Consider the following 6,259-nt stretch of genomic DNA (forward strand, 5'->3'; position numbering starts at 1 on the left):
CACTTTGTTGGACGTGAGAAAAGGCTACAATACTGGGAAAATACGTGAGAAAACTCATTGTCATACTCAATCCCTTGATTGTGCAAGATCTGGTGCACAACTATAGTCACAACTGATAGCAATCTGATTCTCTACCACATGTCCCTGTTGAACTGAACATGCACTGACATGAAAATGAGTTAAGTGATGTATTCATTAGTTGAATCATGAGTTAATAATTAGTTTAACAACTCATCATTAGTCTATTTTCAGTTATACTAATTACAGCTAGTTTAACTAAGTCAAACTGAACACAACTCCATCAACTCCACAATCAACTCCACCAAACTCAATTGATTGAGTTCTAACTGAAGTCATGCATGCAACAACTCAACTGACTCATAAGAAAAGCATATTTCCTTCTGACAGCTGCATGTGTCACCTCTGTAGCTCAAACTGAAGTGCTCCAAGAGAATAAGAACAAGTTTATAGTCCAAATATTATTATGAGACAATAATATTTGACTTTTCTATTTTTGACAGCCAGTCTAAAAATAGACTTTGATCACTCACACTGTGATCACTCACACTTTGATCAAAAATAGAAGTCCATCTATTTTTTCCAACTTGATCAGTCATCCATAAACAGCAACCTGCAATCCATAGACATGATCCATATGTCTAAAAATAGACATAGTCTAAAAATAGACTTGCGCCAAAAATAGCCTGCGGGCCCACTTAGTGAAGGCGACTCTTGTTGCAATCTCAACACTCCCTCTCGACAAGATATGGATTATTAGCAACCCCTATCCTGCCTCGGTGGCACTCGAATTTGCTCCTGGTGAGAGCCTTCCTCAGAATATCAGCATCTTGATCCTCCGTTGGAATGTATGAAAGCAACATGATCCTCCGCTGCACACAATCTCTGATATGATGGTATTTGATGTCAATATGTTTAGATCTATCATGAAATATAGGATTAGCCGAGAGTTTAATGCAACTCTGGTTATCACAGTAAATCACAGTAGGATCCAAATGAGAACCGAACAAACCAACCAAGATCTTCCTCATCCATATAGCTTCGCATGCAGCCAAACTTGCTGCCATATACTCGGCCTCCGCTGAACTGAGTGCCACGGATCTCTGCTTCCTGTTGTACCAAGAAACTGCGGTCGATCCAATACTGAAGACCCCTCCTGATGTGCTCTTTCTGTACGTTGGGCTCCCTGCCCAATCTGCATCCGTGAAGCCACATAGCTTCACCTCATCCTCCTGTCTGTACCACAAACCATATCCTGATGTGCCTCTCAAGTAGCACAATACATGCTTGCCCGCCTTCCAGAAGAGCTTGGTAGGCTTAACCATAGCTTGTGAAAGCTGGTTAACTGCATAGCATATATCGGGTCGTGTATTGACCAAATACATCAGCGACCCCGCCAACTGTCGATAAACAGTGGCATCCACTTCTTCTCCCGAAGTGGCATCCTCCTTCCTCTAACCTCCAGGAAGAAGAGTATCAACAGGCTTGCAGCCATGCATGTTGAACTTCTCCAGTATCTCCTTAGCATACTTGCCCTGAGAAACAAACAGTCCACCACTACACTGCCATATTTCCAATCCTAGGAAATAGTGAAGGAGGCCCAAATCCTTCATCTCAAACTCTGTAGCAAGATCCTTCTTGCATGAAAGTATCAATAGCTCATCACCCGTTAGAATCAAATCATCAACATACAATACAATGATAAGCAACTTACCCTCCACCACAATCTGGTATAGGTTAGGATCTGCCTCGCTCTTGGAGAATCCAAGTCCTGTGAAATAGCTGTCTATCCATGTGTACCAAGCACGTGGTGCTTGATTCAACCCATACAATGCTCTCTTGAGCCTGCACACATGCAACTTGCTGCTGAAGACCTCAAAGCCTTCGGGCTGCTCAATGTACACCTCCTCCTCAATGAGTCCATTGAGAAACGCAGTCTTCACATCCATCTGATGAACGTGCCATCCCATCTGCGCTGAGAGAGAAAGAATCGTCCATATGGAAGAATACATTGCAACAGGTGCAAAGGTCTCCTCATAATCGATCCCCTCAATCTGTGAAAAGCCTCGGGCAACAAATCTTGCCTTGTACTTCTCCACATTCCCGTCAGTTGCTTGCTTAACTTTGTAGATCCATCTCGAACCCACCACTAATTTCCCTTCCGATCTAGGAACAATCTCCCATGCACTGTTTCTGACAATAGAATCATACTCTTCCACCATGGCCTCTACCCATGCAGCATCCTCCACAGCTTCCTCGAAAGAGGATGGCTCAGTCACAACACACTTTCTCATAAGAGCCATGTATCCAGTGTACTGATCAGGTGACTGTCTCTGCCTGCGTTGGGTTGTAGGTGGTAATACAACTTTATCTGCATCTTGAGCCAGTCGCTCAGCTTCTGTCAAGCGCTTTCGCCCTCTGATGGTTGGTGCTGCATGAGTGGACTCGTCCACTCCATGAACCTCATCCTATGGCTGATCCACATCCTGAAGTTCATCCTTAGGAACTAATAGCTCCTCATCTGCATGCAAGTGTAGCTCCCTCTCAAGCGAACACTTCATGGCTTTCTCCTCCTGAAATTTTATATCCCGTCGCACAACAGTTTTACCACTATCTGGCAAATACACACGATAGTTGTGGGGCGTATTAGTGTACCCCACAAATATCCCAACCTCTGCGGTCGGCTCCAACTTCTTCCTAGCATCCTTTGTCACATGCATGTAAACGTTAGCACCAAAAATCCTCAAATGAGAAAGATCAGGCTTCTTACCATAATAAGCCTCCTCGGGTGTACTCATGCCAAGTATCCTATGAGGACAACACTTCTGCACATAAACTGTTGTATTTCATGCTTCCGCCCACAAGTGAAGGGGTAGGCCCTGATCATGCAACATTGCCCGTGCAACACCCACGATCATTCTGTTCTTCCGCTCAGCTACGCCGTTCTGTTGTGGGTTATGGGGAGCTATGATCTCTCTACGAATCCCTTCTGCCTTGCAGAAATCCTTGAACTCATCTGAGATGTATTCACCACCATTATCGCTCCTAAGAGCCTTCACCTTCTTCCCCAACTCCTTCTCAACCAGTGCTTTGAATTCATAGAACTTTGAATATGTCTCACTCTTCTTCTGCATGAAGAAGATCCAGCACTTACGAGAGTAATCATCAACAAAAGTCACATAATACCTGTGTTTTGCTGTCGAATAAACTGACAAAGGGCCACACACGTCTGTGTGAATTCTCTCAAGGATCGTCATGGCGTGACTATCCTTCTCGTGAAAGGTGGCTTTCACAAACTTCCCCAAAGTACACCCCTTGCACTGATCTGACTGCGCAAGTGTGCCTTTAGGAAGCCCTGTAGTGATCTGCTGCAGTATCTTCAACGCTCCATGGTGAAGGTGACCCAATCTCTTGTGCCACAACTCGCCATCATCCCGGCTCACCAATCCTTCTGCCTTGCCCGCCATTGCTGTGCATCCATCTACATGAAACTGATAAAGGTTCCTCACTCGAACCCCTATCTTCCAGGTCTCACCAGTTGTCTTGCTGCGCAGGAAAGCCTTTCCCTCGTTGAAAACAACATCATACCCCTTTTCTTCTAACATCGCCACTGAGATGAGATTCTTCGTCAATCCTGGAACATGCATGACTTCCTTCAATATGAAGGGTTTACCAGAATCCCTCTCAAAGGAAATGGTACCGATACTGACCGCACTATATCTACCATCATCACCCATCTCGATGTGCACTCCAAGATCTTTGTCCTCCAGATCAGAGAACAAATCTTTATCTCCCGTCATGTGAAAAGACACACCACTGTCCAAGAACCACACGAATCCCATCACACTTGAAACCAAGCATGCGATCAATGACAAATCAATCTCAAACTGAGAAGCTATGGCCTCTCCCCCTGCAGATCCAGCAGCTTTCTTGTTCTTCTTCTTCTGCGGACAATTTGTGGCATAGTGTCCGTGCTGGTGACAGTGAAAACACTTCACCTTGGACATATCTTGCTTCTTGCCTTTCAGACCAGACTGAGAAGCTTTCTTGCTCTTCCCTTTCTTTGCTTTGGTAGCCAAAGCACAATTCTCTTCATCAGCTCCCTTTGACGAAGATCCGTCCCTGGTACTCTGCCTGATTTCCTCCTGCACAAGATCTGACCATAGTATTTCCCATCTTGGCAATTTCTCCCGACCATTGACAGAGTCCTGATAGGAATGCCAACTCTTCGGAAGACCAAGGAGAGCCAAGCTCACCAAGTCCTCATCATCGACAATAACCCCCACACTTCCCATCTCATCTCGACACTGAGTGAACTTCGTGAGATACTTGGGAATACTGTCACCCTTCTCGCATTTGATGTTTCTGAGTTTATCTTTGAGCGCCAGCTTCCTCTGATCGCTCTTGATTTGGAATAATTTTGTTAATAATTTCCACATCAAATATGGAGTAGCCTTTCCATGGATGTTGGACACAATGTGATCTTTCATGCCCTCCAACAGAATCCTTCGACATTTTGTGATCTTCTTTTGCCAAGCATCAGCTTGAGTAGCATCAGTAGGCTTTGGGATATCCGTATCTATGAACTCCTTCAGCTCGTTATTATCCAATACTGCCTCCATCCTGTCCTTCCATGTAATATAGTTTGAGCTGCCCTCGAGAGCATACTCCAATCGCAATCCATTGAAAGACATTGCTGTGTTGTCACCAAGAAAAAATACTGCTGCAAATTCGAATCCCACCAGCAACCAACTCAACCGCCTCGAATCTAAGATTCGTGAGAACACAATATTTCTCGTACAAAGATTGACTGTATGGGCATTCACCGAATATCTCACCTTCCAAAGGAAGGATGAATCCAGAGGCTACCTGGCCCGATTACAGACTCTGCCTGAAGAAATAGAATGTAAACACTTCCTGAATAGTAGATCTGATGATCAACAACTCTGATACCATGTAGAAATTTTGAATAATTTAACACATATTCAATGGAGATTATCTTGATCATGTACTATTGCAGAATACATACACAATACATAAGCTCCTCTACGTTGATCATCAATATAGCAGCATCAATAACAATAAAACATCAAGAGCATTCACACATTAACACAGTATGTAACCTGGGGAAAGCATCTCACTAAAAACCCCAACTATCTGTATATTAATGATTGAGACCATGTAACATTACAAAGTACAATGCTTATCACAAGCAATCCAGTACCAGCTCCACCTGTTACACACAATATAGCTAAGATCTGATCTCCAAATCTATTCCACTGCTTGCCTGCCTCCACTGCTCAATACCTGCTCAAGAACTGATGAGAATGCGTCACCAAACTCGTATTTCACCTCAAAATAATCACTCACACTTTTTTGGACGTGAGCAAAGGCTACAATACTAGGAAAATACATGAGCAAACTCATTGGCATACTCAATCCCTTGATTGTGCAAGATCTGGTGCACAACTATAGTCACAACTGATAGCAATCAGATTCTCTACCACCTGTCCCTGTTGAACTGAACATGCACTGACATGCAACTGAGTTAACTGATGTATTCATTAGTTGCATGATGAGTTAATAATTAGTTTAACAACTCATCATTAGTTTATTTGCAGTTAGACTAATTAAAACTAGTTTAACTAAGTCAAACTGAACACAACTCCATCAACTCCACAATCAACTCCACCAAACTCAACTGATTGAGTTCTAATTGAAGTCATGCATGAAACAACTCAACTGACTCATAAGAAAAGCCTATTTCCTTCTGACAGCTGCATGTGCCACCTTTGTAGCTCAAACTGAAGTGCTCCAAGAGAATAAGATCAAGTTTATAGTCCAAATATTATTATGAGACAATAATATTTGACTTTTCTATTTTTGACAGCCAGTCTAAAAATAGACTTTGATCACTCACACTGTGATCACTCACACTTTGATCAAAAATAGAAGTCCATCTATTTTTCCCAACTTGACCAATCATCCATAAACAACAACCTGCAATCCATAGACATGATCCATATGTCTAAAAATAGACATAGTCTAAAAATAGACTTGCGCCAAAAATAGCCTACGGGCCCACTTAGTGAAGGCGACTCTTTTAACTAAGCTCCATCATCTTGTTGCAATCTCAACAAAAACCAGTTTTAGAAAAAAATTTAAAAATAAAATAAAAATAAAAGAAAATAATATAAATAAAATGGATCAGCACCTAAAATCTCACCAGTAGCTTACCTAG

The sequence above is a fragment of the Pinus tabuliformis genome, chromosome X (genome assembly GCF_031772625.1).
Source record: "Pinus tabuliformis cultivar Carrire ecotype Pingquan chromosome X, CPIR1, whole genome shotgun sequence".
Lineage (NCBI taxonomy): Eukaryota > Viridiplantae > Streptophyta > Pinopsida > Pinales > Pinaceae > Pinus > Pinus tabuliformis.